The sequence below is a fragment of the Stenella coeruleoalba genome, assembly GCF_951394435.1.
Source record: "Stenella coeruleoalba genome assembly, chromosome: 4".
NCBI classification, from domain to species: domain Eukaryota; kingdom Metazoa; phylum Chordata; class Mammalia; order Artiodactyla; family Delphinidae; genus Stenella; species Stenella coeruleoalba.
In genome coordinates this window covers 141,471,097-141,493,713 of record NC_137149.1, presented here as the reverse complement: position 1 = coordinate 141,493,713, position 22,617 = coordinate 141,471,097, and the positions used below count along the sequence as shown (strand labels likewise).

Below are 22,617 nucleotides of genomic sequence, written 5' to 3'. Positions count from 1 at the left end.
TAAACCCAGCTTGTAGTTTATATACAGTTTATACATTTTGCAAGAAACGCAAAGACATGTAATATTTGTGAATTTCCAGGAAAGGCTTTTTGTCTAAAAAATTGTGTTTCATTGCTTTTTTAGTATTTCTATTAGGGATTATAATGAAAATTGCCCTTTAATGTATCTAATGAGGTATGGGATGCCCCCCAAGGACTCTTGATTTCTGTTTAGACAGTCATTATGAAAAAGGGTTGGAGCATCTCCCTCCTCCTTTAAAAGAGTTGTCCCCTCCTGCCCACAGAGATGACCCCAGGTGTGCCCCTAAGTCCAAAGTGAGCCATGCCAATGAAGGGTTCCAGAATTTTATGGATATTCAAGTAAATTCTACCTTTGGCAGAAGTCAAGTAGTAGCTGAACACTGCTTAGCATCCCCTTATGTAGGGAACCAATGAGTATTAAGAAGTTGAGGCAGGTATGTCTCTTAGACCTGTAATGTTCATTCTGTTATTATAACTTTTAAAGTTCTATCTAACTTATATTTTGCTTGGCAGTGCAAGAGACAAGCACCTAAAGACCTTGGTCTCCATGAACAAGATAGAGTTGATTTCTTTCTTTTAAGGAGTAAGGGGTGAGGGAGTCCATCATTAATCCCCCCTCCTTCTTCTGATCCAAGCACCATGTACCCTGACCCCTGCCTCTAGGTGATGTTCCTTACCCACCTTCTATAGTTATTGTGTGAATGTCCATAGAGTATCCTGTCCACCCAGACCCGTTTCTAGACAGCAGGGTGCTCGTATCACCCAGTCTGACTAATCCTAACACTCCACTCCTAGAACTAGAGTTGTTTATCACAGGGTGTGTGATCTAAGCCAGTACAATTCAATTTCTTCTCTGGGATTTTATGTGACTGAGAAGGAAGAGAGAAGCCCTTGTCTCTCTGGGTTGCTAACCTGGGAAAAGGTAAACCCAGAACAGATGATAGATCCATGATTTTCCTTCCCTATCCTGCTGTACCTTTGGACAAAATTGTCCATAATGTGGGCAATGAAGTCAACCCACAGAAGGGAGTAGAGACAGGAGTGTAGCATAAACTCCCAGTTCTAGTTCCTCATACTCCCAGGCCTGTTTGGGCTCCTTTAGGTTTTCCTTTATTTCCTTGAGTCTTTCAGTTATTCCAGTAACCTTACAACTCTGAAATGAATTTATCTATCTATCTATCTGTCTATCAACTATCTATCCATCTATCTTCATCATCATCATCTACTTATTTGCCTAAGCTAGTTTGAGTTGGGATTCTTTCATGTAGGATGGGGAGAATCCTTACTAATACAATGCTTTTCTCTGTCAGCTCTTTCCCCCATATCCTAACTGGGCTCTTCCACCATCAGGTTTGTATCTGTGCCTCCCAGGCTCCCCACTTTCAAGTGTCTCAGTCTGAAAACCCACTTTGGTTCCTGTATTGGCCTGTTTGGGGTGCCAAAGCAAGATACCACAGACTGGGTGGCTGAAACAACTGAGATTTATTTTCTTACAGTTCTGGAGGCTGAAAGTCCAAGATCAAAGTGTTAACAGGTTTGGTTTCAGCTGAAGCCTCTCTACCTGGCTTACGGACGGCCACCTTCTTTCTGTGTCCTCACATGGCTTTTTCTCTGTGCCAGGTATCTCTCTTCCTATAAGGACACCAGTCATATTGGATTAGGCTCCACCCTTATGACCTCATTTGACCTTCATGACCTCCCTAAAGGCTCCATTCCCAAATATGATCACACTGGGGGTTAGGGCTTAAACATTTGACTTTTAGGAGGATACATTTCAGTCTATAACATTCTCTGACACATGAACATCACTTATTTCCATGGGGAATAAACATCTTGTTTCTTGGGTTCCAGGTCCCACCCACACAATGAAATGGGCTGAGTCCTGTCGTCTACTCTCTGGAGCTCTGCACTCCCCTGGACATCACTGGGGCTTATCCTGCCCAGTTTCAAGATAGCACATCTCCCAAGGACAAACATTATTATCATTATATTATTATATTATCATTATTATTACTAGTGCTAGTACTACTACCACTATTGTTATTTTCTGAGAGTAAATGTAACCCCAAACTGATGGGGGAAAACATTTCTTCCATTAGAAAGGCAGCTGCACTGTCCTTGGTATTAATGAGACCCCATTATTTGTAGAACTTCGTTTAATTGCACCTGGGCCTGTCAGAACTATAAAGACTTGCATCAGCCCTTAACCTGTTTTGTTTTTTTTTCATTTTCCTAGAGAAGCTTTCCAAACATTATTACATTCCAATTTCTCCCACCTTCAGCCCACATATTTAAACCAGCAGGTTGTCATAAACTAGCTTGTCACGTGGCCGTGCGCCTTTACTCCAGCTACATTCAGCTCCTTAGGGGAAGGCACAGAAAAGGCAGACAGTTGAACTTAACTAGGGATATGGTTATGGTCATAACAGCCTCAAATGGTAGAAGAATGAGGGCATGGAAGTTGAGTGTACATGCAAGGGAGTACACATACTGCTGGACTGTGGAATCCAACCTAGGGAATGAGAGAAGTGAGGTAGGGAAAAAATGATCAATAGGATGGGTGATTGAAGACTGTTCAAGCAAACCAGAAAGAGTGGAGGGGGCAGTCAGAGAGGGGACTTTTAAATTGTGATTTTGAAACTGTTGCAGTTATTAGTAATGGGACAGTTTAGGGCAAGGGTGAGCAAAATTTTAAGTAAAGGGCCAGATAGTAAATATTTTCAGCTTTGTAAGCCGTAAGGTCTGTCACAACTCCTCACTCTGCCACTGTTACCAGAAAGCAGTCATAGATGATATAAACCTGAATGAACACGGGTGTGCTGCGCTTAAAAATACAAAATCCATCCTTAGTTGGCAGGCTGTACAGAAACAGGCAGGGGGCTAGATTGGGCTACAGGCCATAGTTTGCCGACCCTCTGGTCTAGGTTATAACCATGGATGTAAGTGGCAGAAAGTGAAGTGCAAAACACTGAACTTGAAAAGATTTGAGGACTGAAAAACTAGAAGCCTGAATGAATCATCAACATAGATGTTAAACTCACCATGAACAATGACAGGGATTCTGCAGGAATAAACACTTGAAGCTGAGTGTTAAAATCTTCAATGGATATAGGGAGTGACCAGGTGAACGGCAGATGCCTATGAAAATGAAAGGTGGTATCATGATGATATATGCTTCAAGTAGATTTGGGGTTTTGTTTGTGCTTTGTTTCTTTTTATGGCAAGGGGAGGAACACTGATCTGGAAGCCATGATAGGGAGCAAGGAGGCTGCCAACCCCACCTGCCCCTCATATTATGTGAGAAGAGGGAGGACATTCTTCACTTTCGAGCCTGTAGGAAAGTTAGTGTTCTCAGGGCATAGCCTGGTTTCAACAGAAGAGAAAGTTACAGGAACATTCAGAGGACTTGAGGATACAGGCTTTTTGCAGATGCCATTGTGGAGGGCACAGTGAGTGAAAAGGCAGCTGGAGTGGGGACTTGAGTAAGTGAAGGGGCTTATACAGAAGGAGATAAGAGTCTGGAGGACTAGGTGTTCTTGTGTCAAAGGAAGAAGTTTGTAAATGCAATGAGGTTAGTCTGCAGGATTTCCTGAGGAAAAATAATAGTGAGTAATAGATTCTCATGTGGTCTCCTTCTAGATACTGATCTCTTTGGCTGTGAGACAGGCAACATTTTGAAGTAGGTCAGGGAAGCAGAGGGGCTGTTTTTCCAGGATGGTGAGGATGCCTGTAGGAGTCTCAGCTCCGGCTGAGGTCCTGTGCATCCTTTTTCATTATATTCCCAATGTCTAGTACAATTAGTGGCAATTCATCTTTGTAATAAAGACAAATACACAAACAACAATAATAAAAGGCAGAATAAAGGAATGGTGTTAAGTGTCTTGACAAAGCAATTGAGAAAAGAGGGCAAAGTTTATTGGATGAAGAATTCAGGGGAAGATGTCAGAAGGTGATACCTTTACTGAGATCCCTGGAAGGTGAATTTTTTTTTTTTTTTTTTTGCGGTACGCGGGCCTCTCAATGCTGTGGCCTCTCCCGCTGTGGAGCACAGGCTCCGGACGCGCAGGCTCAGAGGCCATGGCTCACGGGCCCAGCTGCTCCACGGCATGTGGGATCCTCCCGGACCGGGGCACGAACCCGTGTCCCCTGCATCGGCAGGCGGACTCTCAACCACTGCGCCACCAGGGAAGCCTGGCAGGTGAACTTCTGATGCATCACTGATGGTGGCTCCGATGCTGCCTGTGTAGTGACTGAGGGCATCCATGTACTTGCACAACTGTCTGACAAGGATTGATTTTAGGCATCCTAGTTACATCTATATGTGTTCAGCGATCAAAATGAAAAGATTTGGTCATTTCAAATTGCTTTTGTTCTTTTGTTATATTTCTCAAGAGATAAAGAGCTAGAAACAGCCAAACAAGTAACAGCAAATTGAAAAACCAAATCATCTCACCTGCTGTGTGTTTTAAAAGGAAGCTGGGGCCCATTTGGAAAAGTATCAAGGGTGGAGACAAAAAAAAAAGAAAAAAAAAAGAATTAGAAGATTATTTCTATTATTTCTCCAAGGAAATAATTGGCATTAAAAAAAGCTGCCTTTGCCTCCTAGAAAAAATAAATTTTGGTGAAATGTCGGTATTGTATAAAACAGCATGTTCAGTCAGCCTCTTCATGTGTACAGTTTAGTCAGTAGAGAGCCTGAGGGCCTTTATAGATAAAGAATGATTTCCTTGTGCTGTCAGAGCAGGAAGGTAATAAATCAATGCTTTCAATTTGGATTTACGCCTTTGGTCTAGTTTTTAATAAAATTATAGCCAAAGGCTAAAATTCTCAAGTTGGTACAAAATTGCTTTAACCCTAAGGGTTCTTTCCCACACTTAGATTCACTTTACCTCAGATTTTTCTATCAGTCTATATATAACCTGTGATGGAAAATATTCCCTCTTCACAGGTACGAGCATAAATGAAGAAGGAGTTCTGGACTTGTCCTGTCAATTAGATCTTTCACTTTAGAAGAATTGTTCCAAACTTGGAGTCTTCATGGATAAAGGTGAGTAATGTTCACCCCCTCCCCTCCAGGGAGAGTGCACAAGCCACCTGAAAGAGAAAGGAATACAAAAAACCCACTTTCTCCATCTGGTTATTTGACTTTACCTTCAATATTATAGAAAAAATTAGTTAACTACTGCTGAGTAGTACATTACCGCAAAATGTAACAGCGTAAACTAACAGATATTCATTATTACCCAGTTTTGAGGGTCAAGAATCTGAAAGGGTGAGGAATCTGGCTGGTTCTAGCTCAGAGTCTCTGGTGGGGTTGCAGGTGCACTTCTGGCCGGAGCCGCATCATCTGTGGGTCCCACTGCAGCTGGAGGATCCAGTTATGAGTTCAGTGCCAGGTTGTTGTCAGGCTTCAGTTCCTTCCTGGCTGTTCGCCGGAGGCCTCCCTCTCTTGTCAAGTAAGTCACTTCATAGGCTGCCTGAGAGTCTTTACGACATGGCGAAGGCTGCCCTCAGAGCAAGTGATGAGAGAGAGAAGAACCCAAGACAGAAGCTGGAGTCTGTTATAAGCTAACTTTGAAAGTGACCTATGATCCCCTCTGCCACACTCCCATGGGTCACACAGACCAACCCTGGCACAGCGTGGGAGGGTCTACACAAGGGCGTTAATACCAGGAGGTGGGGCTCCTTAGGGACATCCTGGAGGCTAGCGGTCACTCATATGAATTCAATTTAATGGTCTGTTATAAAAGAATTGCATATTTTGGTAAATACAGAAATGGAGACTTAGAGAAAAAAATGTATAGCTCTCTGAGATACTCACCGTTACGATGTTGGTGTACGCACATCCACCCAAGGATTTGTTTTGCGTATGTTGATCATGTGGCACATACAAAACTGGTTTTTCTGAGTTAATATCTCAAATTAATTAATTCTGTCCATTACAGACAGTTGTTTCCTTGTAGAATTTTTACTTCTTGTCCAGAAATGAGACTCCTTCCTTTCTTTGTGTATAAAGTACTCACTTGTACCGAGGCACTTTCTGCAACTTTAGTTCCCAAACCTGCATTCAGAAGCGACCAACGCGTGCCTCTGATGTCAGGGGGCTGGGTGGGCGGGAACATGCTCTGTCCCTTCACCATCTAGTTGTTTTCCATCTGGGGGCAGGAAACCTTTGGCTGCGCAACAGTGACAGGACAAAGCTTTCCCACCACTAGCCTGGGACTAGGGCGATTTGGGGGTAGAAACTAGGGGGAAGGACAAGCCTAGAATCAGATAAAAGATGATCTGGAAAAGCTGAAATGGGTCCACAATTAAGATGAAATGCGGAACGCAAGAAAGTGTCGCCTTCCTACAGGGCAGAACTAATTTAGTCCTTTTGTCTGCAATACTGTTTCTTGGAAAGTTCTGAAAGAGACCTCTCTAGTTGGCAGGGGAGGGAGCAGTGGGACAGGACAGCTCTAATTCGCACCCTCTGGGTGTTAAGCTTTGGCGAATCCCCTGTCTCTCCACAAAAGGCCAGAGGTGGAGTTAGTGGAGAAGCCATGGGGCATTATGTTATTTCCTGTGGATATCTTATTTTGCCCTTTGCCTCTATTTTTGAAAAAAATCTTTCTTTCCTCCTAAGAAAAAACTGTCCACTTTTTTATAACAGATATTAATACTAACCATTGACTTGGTGTTGAGTAATGACAGCTAACTTTTATTGTGTGAAGCTATTGTAAGTACTTAAAATGTTTTATTTAATCCAGCCAACATGGTAATGCTATGATTAGCTCACTTCTACAGATGAGGAAAGTGGGACAGAGCGTATTAAGTACCTTGCACCGAGTCACTAAGCTAGCGAGTGTCAGAGTCTGGCTCCCAAGGGAGCACCCTTATCCACCGAGCACTAGTAGAGCCTTCCCATGTGTCCCAGGTTCTGGCATCATGCATATTTTCTCGCACTGTATCTTTATACAACACTCACTGTATCTTTATACAACACTGTGAGGTAGGTATTAGTTTCCACATTTTATAGATAGGGAAACTGAAGCACGGGGAAGTTAGTTATCTTGGCCAAGCTCCCTTGGCTGATACAAAGCTTGTATTCAAACCAAGGTTCATCCCGGCTTCCTCCACTGCTCATGTCCTTATGTTCCCAAGGTAAGGGAACAAATGATTTTCTGGTAAGCAGCAGATGCATAGAGAGTACTTCACATTACTTCCATGTAATTACATAGGAAAAAAGAAATTTGAACAGAGCGTACCAACTATAGTTTAGATCTTTGGTTTAGTTATCACGTGACTTCTTGGTTTTCTCAAGGTTCACCTTCAGTTATTTCATGTCTCGGATTTAGAAGCAGTACTTATATTCATAATGAGATTACAGGGAAGATCTGAAGTGGGACTGTGAGGGAACAAAAGTTTCTTCTGATATGATGTCTGGATTTATCCACGTAATTCAGTAAATAGTAGAATATACTGCTCTTGATGCAGAATTTTCCACAGGCGTGCAAGTGCACACCTATAAACTTGTAAATACACACACAATGAGGGCACATAATCTTTGACTGGGCTGCTAAGAGTGAAATAAATTTGCTGGTAGGTAAATCTAATTGTAAGTTCTATGTTTGCCTGTAGATATTCACGGGGAGGTTAGGCGCTGGAGAGAGAATAATGTTATGCCTATATTTTTAATATTATATTCATATAAAAGAACTTTAAAAGCTTTCACACGTCTTCATTAATGAAAGGAAGCAGTAGATTGAGGTTCTTTGTAGCAGTGTAAACTATACAGTATTTTTGCTGAATGATGTATCATGTGGTCATACTTAAATACTGTTATATCTGAGGTTTGGCAACATAATACTTGAAATGAACCCAAATGACAGGAAGGACTAGGGACTGATTCCATTCTCCCTTCTGTTTCTTGGCTCAGGTCTTCCCAAATATGGAAATAAACAGCTTATCTGAAACTGGAACACTGACCTTTCTTGAAGCAGGTTTTGTGGCTAAATATTGAAGGCTCACACAATTCCCTTTCTGCAAGAAAGCCATTTATGTACAACCAAGAGCAGGTCGATAAGGGAAAAGCACTTAGAATGTTATGTGTATTTAAGGCAGTGCTTTTGTTTTCCACGGATAAACTGCAATGAGGTTAAATATTTCAGGTCACCCCTCACCGTAATTATAAAGTTAGAAAGTATTTTCTCCAGTATATCCCTACTTCTCCTTTCTGTTTTCTTTTTCTTCTCTGGGTTACTGTCTCCTCTTTTTTCCCCACCACTATCACCCCCCAAATACCCCTGCCCCCCTCCCCTCTAGAGGTATATATAATGACCACAGATTAGACCTTGTAATGAAACCCTCTATCTTCAAGTCCAGACTCTGGACCCATTACTTGAGATGATCCACTTGATTTCTCTGAGGTGTTTTACTTACTTGCAAGCTGGGAAGAATAATAGTTAATTTCCAAAGTTGTAAGGATTCCCAAAAGATGCTTATGAAATGCTTGGTATGTAATTGTTCTGACTCTTAAGATTACCATTGCCCAAGCTGTCCCCCTAAAACTACATTTCTACTCCACAGTTATTTCTGTTCTCTTCCCTCATCAGTACTCCCATTTCCTCTGTAACTTCATGTCAGATTACTAAATGAGGAAAGGATTAGATGAACTAATTTAAATATGAATTACCAATAACAATGTGTAAACAAATGAATGAACAGTGTGAATTTGATGGGACACAGATGTACAGTTGTTAATCTCTTTCTTTTAAAAGTCACTTCCTTCAGCTGTTCTCCATAGAATTTCCATTTCTATTCCTTAGTGATATCTTGGGACAAATCCCATAGCTTTCCTGTCACTCAGTTATTAAACATCAGCTTATATCCAGTTTAAATCTTTCTCTTCCTTCCATTAGCAACAAGACTTTTGGCTCAAAGGAGTTGGAATTGGGAGGTGAAAAGGTCTGATTTAGGGACTTTTCCCCGTCCTCCTTTTTCTGAAGCTCTTTTTCTTCCGGTATATTCAGGACAGAGAAGTGAGATGGGAGAAAAGAGTCAGTCAAATTATTCTCATTTAGTTGGGGTTGGTCTTTTCCTCTCTTGGCTGTGACAGTTGCCTTGGTGATGACCTCTGAGTGAAAGGTACCAAATGCTGGTTCTCTCTTAGGGTGCATATGTGAATGCCCAGGACACCCTGCAGGAAGCTTCCTACTACATTGTTCTCTGCCACAGAAGATCTGCTGGGCTTTGAACTCTTCCATCCAATGAATCTTTACCAGTATAATTTCAGACAAGGCAGTTGTCCAAGGCTATTTAGATCGGAGTTTGGGAGAGATTTTGCCACCATCTCCCAAATTGTGCCACTTGGGTGGGCATTGTCTAATCTGTGCCTCCATTCCTGGATCCACCCCTCTTTAAGAGAATTGTATTTGTGCTGTCTTTATTTGTCATTACGACTTCAAAACACGCGGCAGCAGAGGCAGGCATTTGAAAAGTAAAGGCGTTAAAGTGGCTGTAACATAGATGGGAAAAACTGGTAAAATTTGGAACCAACGAAAACTAAAATATATTCTGTACAGGGAAACCAAAATCTTAGAGATCATATGCTCTTAGCATTCCTAATTGCATCTGCTCTGACAATGTGAATACTTTGGACAGAGAAGGAGAATTTTCCTCTTGGGGGTCTCTGGGATCATCAGATTTGTGCTACCAAGAAATTGACACTCATATTTGACATCTGGGCAAAGAAATGCCCTAGTATCTTTACACTCCATTCATATGCCTGAGCAAGGTTATTGATGAAACTTCGATAGATATTATTACCACTCTAAAACAAATCGTGAGCCAATACCCACTACCAGTAAGTTGTTTTGAGAAAGCCTAATTGTACCACAATATAGAACTCAGAGTCTTTCACGTGATTGTTTGGTTCTTAGCAAGAAATTAAAATTTCAGATTTCTTTTATACAAAGTAGAAATCCTTATTATTATTATCATTATTTTGAAGAACCAATATGCCTTACTCGGAAAATGGCTTACATCTCCATTATGGCAAGAGCAAGGTGGAACAGTCTTTCTCTCATTAGCTAAAACAAAAGAGATTTTTGTCCACGTACTTGTCTGTGTGCACTGATGCTCTATTGTATGCCAACACTCTCATTAAGCCATTTTGACAACCTTCAGTATCAACAGCTCCTTTGAAAACCACCTATCACGTGTCGTTAGGACTTGTGATTTCCTTCTGGGTCAGTAAAACTGTTACATTTAGGGTCAGCTAGCTCTTTACCTACCAACCACTTTGTCACTTGGAAGGTGAAACTCCTTTTGGACAACAAAGTCTCTCTTCCTGGTCTTTACCATTCCTTTCTCTTTCTGTTTCCTGTTTAAACTGGCAAATTGCCCTATGTCCGTACTTTAGTCAAATACCCTTTGCCCTTTGTATTATTTATTTCCATCAGGCGTTCTGTTCTGGTTGCTTTCCTGCAATTCATGAAGTATTTGTCCAGATGTTTTGAATAACAGCCTCAAAAATGGACAGAGTAAGAGTGAGTCAGGGCTCACTGTGCAAACAGTCCTCACAGCAGCATCTCTCCTGTGGCACAAACATCCCATTTCTCTTACGAGTACTCTGTGGTTCATGCTTTCTCATTTTCCACACTTGGTTAGTAATGGATATTTAATTAGTAAAGCAATGCATTTAAAACCTATTCTTTGATTATTGTCTGCATTAACAAAATAAAACATAGAGCTGAATACAAACCATGAGGTCTACAAAAGGTAGGAAAAAATATTATTTTAGCAAAAGTTTCACAACCAAAATTTACTCCACACAAGCTCTAAAATCAATGTGCATATTCTAAATAATAAGATCTGGTTGGCTTTTTCGTTGTTGTTGAAATTTTACAGAAGCTTACACTAACTCCAAAAGGGATAATTGAGAGAATGAATTTTAATAGTGCTTTTCAAAAGTACTTGAAGGTTCTGAATAAAATAGAATAGGGTTCTATAGGAATATTATATAATTTTTAAACATAAAAATATAGAACATAGTTTTTCAACATAGAAACAACCTGGCATCTTAACAAAGGGAAAACAGTCTCTCAAATTCACTGGGGGTGTTTGTACTGAAAGCACATTTTGGCTGGAGGTTGAATGGTCAAATGTTAAAATCAACAGTTGGCCAAGATGGATAACATAGAAAAAACGTGAAATGCAAAAATAAATCTGAAATATTATTAAATAAAGTCAAGTCATGAAAATTTAAAAATAATTTTAGTAATTGTTCTTTAACGCTTGACATTATACAACAGAAACATTTTGTCAGCAATGGCAGCTGGTAGATTGCTCCTGTGGTAATTACATTGCACATTAAGGAGGCTAAATAGACATTTATTTTCAACTGAGGTTGTGGAGAAACAAATTCCTTTGTTTAGCTCCTGCATCTAGGGCACAGCTGATGTAACAATATGGCCAAGTTATTAACTCCCCTCCACCAATTGTAACTAACTTCCCCGCCTCTTTAGCTCCTGGACTAGATGGTGAGGGTGAGGTGATGCTAAGGTCATGCTGATGATGTAGTCCCCCAAATTGATGCTCTGTATCAACACTGAAGAAGATGCTTTCTGGATATTTTCAAAAGCAGTCTTGCAATTGTGAATCTCACATATCTTAATATCTAATATTTTCTTCTTTTCAATTGAGGTATAGTTGTTGTATACCTGAATCTTATGTACTATTATAAAACATAGCGATTCACAATTTTAAAGGTTATATTCCATTTATGGTTATTATAAAATACTGGCTATATTCCCTGTGTTGTGTTATATATCCTTGTAGCTCATTTATTTTATATGTAGTAGTTTGTACCTCTTAATCCCCTACCCCTATCTTGCCCTTCCTCCTTTCCCTCTCCCCACTGGTAACCAAGTTTTTTCTCTATGTCTATGAGTCTGTTTCTGTTTTATTATAGTCACTAGTTTTATTTTTTTAGATTCCACAAGTGATATCATATAGTATTTACCTTTCTCTATCTGATTTATTTCACTTAGCATAATACCCTCCAAGTCTCTCAAGGTTGTTTCAAATGGCAACATTTCATTCTTTTTTATGGCTGAGTAATATTCCATTGTGTATACATACCACATCCTTATCCATTCATCTGTTCATGGACACTTAGGTTGCTTCCATATCTTGGCAATTGTAAATAATGCTTCTATGAACATTGAGGTGATGTATCTTTTCAAATTAGTGGGTTTTGGGTTTTTTTGGGATAAATACCCAGGAATGGAATTTCTGGGTCATATGGTAGTTCTATTTTTAGTTTTTTTGATAAACCTCCATACTGTTCTCCATATTTGCTGTACCAATTTACATTTCCATGAACAGTGTATAAGAGTCCCCTTTTCTCCACATTCTTGCCAACATTTGTTATTTGTGGTCTTTTTGATGATAGCCATTCTGACAGGTGTGAGGAGATATCTCATTGTGGTTTTAATTTGCATTTCTCTGATGATTAACTATGTTGAGCATATTTTCATGTGCCTTTTAGCCATCTGTATGTCTTCTTTGGAAAAATGGCTATTCAGGTCTTCTGCCCATTTTTTAAAAATCCAGTTGCTTGATTTAAGTATTGCTACCCCAGGTTTCTTTTCATTTCTGTTTGCATGGAATACCATTTATATCTCCTCATTTTCAGTCTGTGTGTCTTTAGATATGAAGTGAGTCTCCTGTAGGCAGCTTATATATGGGTCTTGTTTCTGTATCCATTCAGCCAGTCTGTGTCTTTTGATTGTAGCATTTAGTCCATTTACATCAAGTAATTATTGATATGTATGTTCTTATTGCCATTTTGTTCATTGTTTGGGGGTTATTTTGTAGGTCTTTTTGTTCCTTTCTTCTTCTCTTGTTCTTTTCTTTTGTAATTTGATGACTACCTTTAGTGTTACTTTGGATTTCTTTCTCTTTTTTGTGTGTGTATCTATTATAGATTTTTGGTTTCTGGTTACCCTGAAGTTTAAACATAGCAATTTGTGTGTGTGTGTGTGTGTGTGTGTGTGTGTGTGTGTGTGTGTGTGTGTGTGTGTATGACTATTTTAAGTTGCTGATCTCTTAATTTCAAATGCTTTTAACAGCTCTGCATTTGTACTCTCCTCCCCTCATGCTTACTGTTTCTGATAACCATGTTTTACAGCTAATTGTTTTGTGTATCCCATAACTGCTTATTGTGGATATAGATGATTTTACTACTTTTGTCTTTTAACCTCCCTGCTAGCTTTGTGGGTGGATGATTTCCCACCTTTACTATGCGTTTGCCCTTACCAATGACCTTTTTCTTTTATGATTATCATGTGTCTCATTGTGTCCTTTTCTTTTTCACTTCAAGTTCCTTCAACATTTCTTGCAAAACTGGTTTGGTGGTGCTGAACTCTTTTAGCTTTTGATTGTCTGTGCAGCTTTTGATTTCTTGATCAAATCTGAACAAGACCCTTGCCGGGTAGAATATTCTTGGTTGTAGGTTTTTCCCTTTTATCACTTTAAATGTATCATTCCAGTCCCTTCTGATCTGCAGAGTTTCTGCTGAAAGGTCAACTAACAGCCTTATGGGAGTTCCCTTGTACATAATGTACTGCTTTTCCCTTGGTGCTTTTAATATTCTTTCTTTGTCTTTAACTTCTGCCATTTTAATTACAATGTGTCTTGGTGTGTTCCTTTTTGGGTTAATCCTGTATGGGACTCTCTGCACTTTCTGGACTTGGATGTCTGTTTCCTTTCCCAGGTTAAGGAAGTTTTCAGCTGCTATGTCTTCAGTTATGTTCTCAGCCCCTTTCTCTCTCCCTTCTCCATCTGGGACCCCTATACTACAAATATTAGTACACTTGATATTGTTCAGAGGTCTCTTAAACTGTCCTCATTTCTTCTCATTCTTTTTTTCTCTTCAGTATCAATGATTTCTGCTGCTGTCTTGCTGATCTATTCCTCTGTATCATTTAGTCTATCGTTGATTACTTCCAGTGTATTCTTCATTTCAGTTACTGTATTCTTCATCTCTGTTTGGTTGTTCTTTATATTTCCTAACTCTTTGCTGTAAACTCCTAACTTTTTACTCTATGCATCTATTCTTCTGAGCTCTTTGCTTGTTCTTACGATTATTACCATGAACTCTTTCTTCTGGAAAGGTTGCCTATTGCCACTTTGCTTATTTCTTCTGGAGTTCTATCTTGTTCCTTTGTCTGGAACATGTTTCTGTCACCTTATTTTGCCTAACTTGCCATGTTTATTTTGTATTTTTAACCGGCAGACGGGTTACATTTCCTGACATTGAAGAAGTGGCCTTTTGTAGGAGTCGTCCTGTGTATTCCAGCAGTGTGTTCCCCTCTTGTCACCCGACGTATATGCTCTAAGGTTTCCCCCCTGAGGGCTCTGAGGGTCTTTCTGTTGTGGCAGGCTGACTATGTGGGTGGCCTGGTAGGCTTGGCTGGCCTGCCTGTGTGGAGGCTGCCAGCTGCTGGCTGGTGGGACAGGGTCATGAAGTAGCTGACTGTGGAACCCTGGGGGCCCCTGGGGCTAGTGCTGGGTTACTGTTGGGCAGGGTCCAGGAGACCCCAGGGCTGTTGCTTAACCACTGATGGGTGAAGCCAGGTCCTGGAGTTAGTGCTAGACTACTGGCAGGCAAAAGGGGTCTGGTTGCAGGGCCTATGGGTCCCAAAGTAGGTGTTGGATCACTGGAGGGTGGGCTGGCTCTTGAAGCAGTTGGCCACAAGGCCCAGGGTGTCCTGAAGCTTGTGTTGGGCTGTTAGTGGGCAAGGCCCAGGCACAGCAGGTCCCAGGGTAGGATCTGGCCCACTGGTGGGTGGGCCAGGTTATAAGAATGTGGTTTTCTTGCAGCTGGTGTCTGCCCCCTGGTGGGTGGAGCTGGGTGTCTGCTTCTTTGGTTTGAGGGCTCTGGGGTCTTGGGTCTAGGGCCTGTGCACTGCTGCATGGGGCCAGGTTCTGGGCCCTCTGGTGGGCAGGGCCATGTCCCGAGGTGGCTATGGGATCAGGGGTTTTTAAGGCAGCCTGTGGGCAGGTGTGTGGGGCTGTGCCCCCGCTCAGTTAGTTACCTAGCCTGAGGCATCCCAGCACTGGTGCCTGCAATGGCTTGGCCAGGGTGGGGCTGGGTCCTGGGGCCAATAAGCTGGAGGGAAGGTTCCAAAATGGCGCTTGCCGGCACCAGAGTCCACGTGGTAGAAGGAGCTCCCATGAATGGCTGCCACCAGTGTCTGTGTCCTGAGGGTGGGCTGCAGCTGCCTCTTGCCTCTCCTGGAGACTCTCCGGGATCAGCAAGTAGGTCTGACCCAGGCTCCTAACAAATGACTGCTTCTGTCCCGCGTTCTGGAGGGTGTGTGATTTTGTGTGCAACATTGAAGGGTGAAGTGTCTATCTTCTTCAGTCATCTGGGTCTCCTGAAAGTTAGCCTGGCTGGTCTTCAAAACCAGATGCCCTGCGGGCTTGTCTTCCTGGTGCAGGACCCCTTGGCCAGGAGCCCGATGAGGGGCTCAGACCTCTCACTCCTTTGAGAGCCTCTGCAGTTGTGATTATCCTCCTGCTTATGAAATGCCCACCCAGGGATTTGGGATTTGACTGTGTTGTGACTCCACCCCTCCCACACGTCTCATTGTAGTTCCTTCTTCAGTGGTGGAAGATCTTATCTGCTAAGTTCCGGTCTTTTTCACTGATGGTTGTTCTTGCAAACAGTTGTGATTTTGATGTGCTTGTGAGAGGAGCTGAGCTCAGTGGCTTTCTATTCCGCTGTCTTGCACAGTCTCCCCTGTCTCTAATGTTTTCACATGCATTTTCTGCTTCACACAATCACTTGAGAAAAATTTGTTCTTAATCCAGGGGCTAGAACTTTGGCAATTGAAAAATATGATTGGCTTTCAGGATACTAAAATTTTTCTTGAATTCCTATCTGCCATTCAGATTTCTATCTGTTTCTCATTGGCAAGTATGACATTTCCCTGGAGAGGAATGATGGGAGGTCTGTCCATTACGTAGCATGTAAGAAATACTCCCACCCCGTGATATATTGTTTTGATTTCTTCAGCAGGTTTCAGCAAAAGAAAGCTTGGCAAGCAACCATTGGTTGTTAGTATATCCTGAGTGGTTGGTATTGTAATCTGCAAAGTATGTAATACGGTTTGCCTTCTTTTGTTCAAACAGCCTTGAACATGTAATGGCTTTCATTCTGTCTTGGTTGAACATCTCATATAAGTGCAAGATAAGGCAGTTTAAAATGTCTTGATAACATGTAGCTGATTTTTGCTGAGGTGGATTTTCATTGCAATTTTACATTTTATGGTGATTACCAGTATTTTAAATGAAATATTCAGGTGTTCTTAATGAACTTAAAACAAATGGATAGACATCTTATAAAGCAATAGTAAAATGTAAATACGGAATCTAAAATGCAAATACAGTGACACCGTGTAGTGGTGTCACTGTAGTGTTTTTTCAACCTTTCTTTATGTTTGAAAATTTTTATAGTTAGGAAAAATAATAATTCTCAAACAATATGCCTTATACTGTGTAGGTCAGGGTCTCTGGGTAAGATACTGAGATTTGCAAGAGAAAGTTCACTGGGAGTGCTGAGATGCAATGCCTGTGACGGATGAAGAAAGCAAAATTGGGCACGGGGAGAAGTTGCACAAGAGGCGTCAGCTGATCCTAAGCGGTGTTTGGAAGCTGGTATAGCTCTTTAGAATACCAGTTGAGTCAAGGGACCAAAGCTTTTTCACCCCAATTCAACTAGTTATAGATGTAGTCTGCCTGCAGGGAGTGGGTATAACCTTGGATAAGACAGTTTCCTTCAGTAGGAGGCAGCTCATGTGGAAAGACTCAGCAGTGAGCCTCAGCAGTCAATGCTCCTGGCTGCAGGAAGAATGTACCAGAAAATCCACTGCACCTTATTCATATTTTTAATGATGTTAAAATGACTGTGTGTAAAGGTTACCTACATAATCATATAACCATTGATCACATATGAGTTCCTATTCAGTTGAAGCCAAAGAGTAACACCATATCTTGGTAGTACCTATGACAAAACCAAACTTTGGTATAACCTATACATATTGGCATTTGGAAAGATAAATGATATTTTTCAGAAAATCAATCTGTAAATTATTTTGAAAAATAAAGCAACTGTACAAATTAAAAGAAATTTACTTTAATTGACTTGAGAACTGCTAATGCCTTTTTTTTTTTTTTTTTTTTTTTTTTTTTTTTTTTTGCCGTACGCGGGCCTCTCACTGTTGTGGCCTCTCCCGTTGCGGGACGCGCAGGCTCAGCGGCCATGGCTCACGGGCCCAGCCGCTTTGCGGCATGTGGGATCTTCCCGGACCGGGGCACAAACCCGTGTCCCCTGCATCGGCAGGTGGACTCTCAACCACTGCACCACCAGGGAAGCCCTGCTAATGCCTTTTATAGAAGCTGCTGTCTATGTCCAGTGTGAAAATCTCCATGTTATTTTTCCCCTTCATGACTGAGTCACCTCCTTGAATAAAATTGCAATTAAATGTATAGATATCAAGGTTGATCATCTAAATGTACGAACTAAGTAAGGATATTATTAAATGACTTTATTTAGTGTGAGAGTTGCTCCCTTCTCATCTACCAGAAATTGGACATATGATTTAAATACATTACATTTATTATACCTAGCAAATCTGAGAGATAAGTATTATTATTCATTGAGACATATAGGAAAGTGAGAATTAGATTTGTGATTTTTTTCTGTTTCTCCCTTTTTCATAACTTGCAAACTCTGGCGGTCACGGAGCACAGAAAGAGGTGAGAAGTGCGCGCGTTACTGGTAGCTACATCATTATGTGTGCGGGTAGAGGTTGTAACTCATAATTCATCCAAGTATAAAAAGCATTTATACTTTGTAGTGGTCACGAGGATGATTTCTTTCTTTTTTCCTTTCATTGTGATAAAAAAACACGTAATATGAGCTCAGTCCTCTTAACAAATGGGTATTGTTAACTTTAAGCACAATGTTGTACACCAGATCTCTAGAAATTTTCCGTCTGGCGTAACTGAAACTTTATATCCACTGAGCAGCAACTCCCCACTTCGGCCTCCTCCCAGCTCTTGGGAGCCACCATTCTACTCTCTACTTCGATGGGTTTGACTCCTTTTGATACCTCGTATGAGTGGAATCATGTGTGGATAGTATGTGTTCTTCAGTCACTGGCTTATTTCACTTAGCAAGATGTCCTCAAGATTCATTCATTTTGTAGCAGATGACAGGATTTCCTCCTTTGTACGGCTGAACAATATTCCATTGTATGTATATACCACATTTTGTTTATGCTTTTATCTACAGATGAGTATTTAGGTTACTTCCGCATCTTGGCTACTGTGAATGATGCTGCAGTGAACATGGGAATGCAGATATCAATTCTTTTTTTCTCTCTCTCTTTAACTTTTCTGGATAAATACTCAGAAGTAGGATGGCTGGACCCTATGATAGTTTAACTTCTTGAGGAACCTTCATACTGTTTTCCATAACAGCTATGCCATTTTACATTCCCACCAACAGTGCACAAGAATTCCAATTTCTCTACAACAGATGATTTCTTACGACATTTTTTTTGGTACTGACTTTCAGTGAACCCAGATACTAATTGGGTAGCATCGTTGGTAGGTGCCTGGACATCCACCCTAATGTATGGCTGCACTAAAAATCTCCAGGTAAAAGAAAATGATAGCTTTCCTTTGTTCTGTACCACAGTATATGTTGAGGAGCTAGTCCAAGAATCACTGATATAAAATTCAAAAATGTTGTAATGATCTGTTTGGGTTTTTTTCATTATTATGGAAAAGCAAAAGAACCATGATTTTAGATGCAGTATCTTAATGTGAAAAGATTTATGTGTCAGGAAATTCTGATAATATTGTAGCTAATAGCAGAAAAAAGGGACATATAGTATTCCCTGATGAGACTGTCAACTGGGGCTTCCATCAAAAATAACAGGTATTTCTTGAGCACAAAAGCAGCCTTAGGCATCATTTAAATCACTGTGGAGTGGTGTGACTCAGAAGACAGTGAATTCTGAAAGCACACATGTTATTTCTTCCCTTCATGATTGAGTCACTGCCTAATGGAACAGTCCAATTAAACAAGCTGATGTTCTGGGTGTTACTTCTGTCTGGGAATCACATTTGGAAAATAAGTACAGGGTCATTGCTAATGAGCATCACCTACTATGCAGTGTGCCACGTGAGATCTTTCTATCAGTGCTACTGACACTGAAACCTGGGATATCACAGTCCTGGTGACAGTTTGAAAACAGGATGCTAGAACTCGAGACTATGTCAGCTGAGGTGCTGATAATTGCCAAATGAAATGTAGCGCTGACCTGTTGATAAAAAAAGATTGCCCGAGGCAAAAGTCCTATTCTGGTTTTCTAAAGGATTTATATACATTTCAAAGAGAAGTACTTATAATTACAAGTTTTCTAAAGTAAATGCTCTGAGAAAAAGAAGTGACGGTAAATCTGTTCTCTTATTTTTAACGGAGAATTAAGCCTCTTATTTTAATTTGTATTTATATTTACATTTCTCATAGGATACATTTCTGGCAGACTCCATCCTCTGACACAAAAGCTCTTGACATTTCTGAGTATTATGACTACTTCTCAACATAAAAAACATTCTATGAACCATATCTCTGAGATAGTAGTTGTATATTTATTACCTATTTATTGAGAAAATACATGGTAATCAAACCCTACTATGAATTCAGACACTCTTTGAGATCCAGTTTTATTTTTGACTCTAAGTATCATCTACATCCATTTTAAAATGAGTAGCATCTTTATATGCAGAGCATAATGGTTTGTCTGTCAAGCTGTATTCCTTGAAATAACCCAAGGGCTCCCACTCCATCAGAGGCTCAAATATGGAAAACACTAGTAATAACTAAAATAGCTTCTGATCAGCTAAAATTGTTGCTTAAAAGATTACCTAGGCACTTAAATTACTGCATTTCAATATCAAATTGCATTTCAAAATCAATTACTTGATTAACAAGGAATGAGCCCCAGGCTTATTCCTTACTTAGATCTTCCTGATTACAATTTACACAAAATCTGACAGATCTGATTACCTGAAGTCTCAGACCATTGTAGGGAGGGTCTGCAACAGGGAAGAACTAATAAAAGAACTGTAGAGGATAAAATTGTCATGTTTGAGATAGGCATTATATTTGATATATGACTCACCATGGATCTTCAATAAAGGTTAATTAATATCCAGAAACTTTCACCTAAGAGTATAAAAACATGAGTAATACAAATAGATTTTCTTTTCAATTCAGTAGGCTTTTTTTTTTTTTTTGAGACATTTGATAATTAAAAGAGCTTGCTTTTTACCCCCCACTAACAGTTTTCTTCCCCTGTCAGGAAACCTAATTACGTGGGACTCTTGTTTCTCCACTGAAATTTAAAACTAGATGGTTTTATTTATGGAGTGACTGTGGTGCCTTCTGTCTCAGATGGAGTTTCAGTATTTGCCTCTTTAACGTGGCTGCCAGAAGAATGGGGATCTAGGCTTGTGCCGGGGCTAGGGTTGTGGTGATGTTGGCAGGGTGTTATTTTCCTGAGCTCTGCTAGCAATCATCATTCCTCAGATTTTACTCCTGGGTTGGGGATTGTTGGGAAGGACTTGCCATATGAATGTCTCAACAGTCCTGATAAGATCTCGATGCTGTATGTAGAAATTATTGATTCCTGGAGTGAAATATTTACTTAGAACAAGAATAACCTGCATGTATCAGTCACAGTTCAGTGCAAACACATGTATATATTTACTTACATTTATAAATATTAATATATATTTATACATATTTATATGTATAAATATACATTTAAAAATATATAAATATATATTTACTGTCATATTTGTGTTGACATTTGCACTGTCAAAGTTCAGTGCAAATATATATATAAATATATATATATATTTACTGTCTTACATATTTTAAGAGAAAAGGGATATAATACAGAGAAGCAGTGATTAAAAAATTATTGGTGGGACTAGTGTGGGTTTTAGCCCCACCAGAGTGGGGCTAAACACTATGCACTTGACTCACTAGGGGAACTGGTAGCTCTGCTAGAGTCTGATGGTAGGAAATTAAGGCTGCCTCCTGAACCACTGAGTTGAAGAACATACCACTGTTGTGGTCACTAGAAAGTCAGGAGGCTACTGCTTCCACCCCAGCTGGTGACCAGAAAGCAAATGATGCTGCAGAAAAGCCTGTGCCTTCCTGACTCCACTTCCTAGCAGAAAACAGCCCCAGACAACAGGAAGAAAAATTCTTTTTTCTGTCTGCAAGTTTTGGAGGAACTGAATTCTTGTTGCAAACCGTGGGCGTAAAGAGAGTCTGGGAAATAAGGTCTTTAGCTTTCCAGCCTCTGTAGTTCAGAAAAGCCCACTAGGAGAAGATGGGAATGAATGCTGAGTGCGGTTAAATTACATTTCATTTACCATGATGATCATATTCAGTAATTAACAAAATCTGGCCCTGAAAGGGAGAGTCCCCTTAATCTTTTTACAAAGGTAGAACCTGTGTACCCAAGAAATACAGTGCTACTCTCAAAGCTAGTTAGCAATCTTGCCTATCTACTGAACTGTCTTAGCCTGGCTTCTCCTTCAAAGTATAACCGGAGACAAGGGTTGTATACAGATGGTTTATTTGGGAAGTGATCTCAGGGATAAAGAGTAAGAGTTGGACAGTACAACAGAGGAAGTGAGAGCAAATGCAAAGACTGTAACTGAAAGTGAGTGGAGTGGATCTTACCCTGCCGGCCTCTGAGAAGCGAGAATATGACTCAGAGTTGGCCCCCAGTGGTCAACCCACCAGCTTCCTCAGGTTGTGTGTGTGTCAGGGAAGTTTGTACAGGAGTCCCTCAAGGTGTCAGGGAAGTTTGTACAGGAGTCCCTCAAGGTGTCAGGGAAGTTTGTACAGGAGTCCCTCAAGGTTAGAGATCCTGGGTAAGAAATCAAAAGTAGGCAGTGTTGCTGGGGCAGGTGCTGTCAGGTTGTAGCTGGTGTGTTGGTTGCCTCAGAAGGTTGGAGAAGGTGGGTGACCAGGAAGATGTGAGGGAGGGTATAAAAGGCATTCGATTCTATTCACAGTTTGTACCACACCGTTTCATTCATCGTGTTCAATCTATCACAGAGCCTTTAAGGTAGTATCAGACAATAGTTTCTGTAAAAGACATAATAGCAGAGGGTTAAGGAAACACATAAGTACATCCAGAGGCCCTCATCCTATATTAGATGAGTGAATGAATGAATGTTGCATCATGAAGATTTCCTTTCTATTTGCATGCAGAATATTTATTTGGGAAATGAGCCCAGAGAGAAAGACTAAGGGACTGGAGACAGTACAACAGAGAAGGAAGGAAAGCCAATGTGAACGTGTATTTTAAGTTAGTTACTAAAATGGGCTCCTGGAGTTTGATCCTGCCTTGAACTTCTGAGGAGCTATTAGGAAGAGCCTCAAAATTGACCACCTGAGGGACGGAAGGAGGAAACATCTATTAGCTCTCCTCCTCCTTTGCTTGTGGGT

General features: G+C 40.6%; 1 long non-coding RNA gene across 6 annotated transcripts in view; it reads left to right on the top strand.

Moving 5' to 3' along the window:
• Nucleotides 1–22,617, top strand: part of LOC307186235 — a 358,643-nt gene that overhangs the window by 111,347 nt on the left and 224,679 nt on the right. For all 6 annotated transcript variants that reach the window (XR_013828283.1, XR_013828284.1, XR_013828285.1 and 3 more), the window contains one exon: nt 4,969–5,067. This is a non-coding gene — a long non-coding RNA (uncharacterized lncRNA). The remainder of the gene's footprint in view (nt 1–4,968; nt 5,068–22,617) is intronic.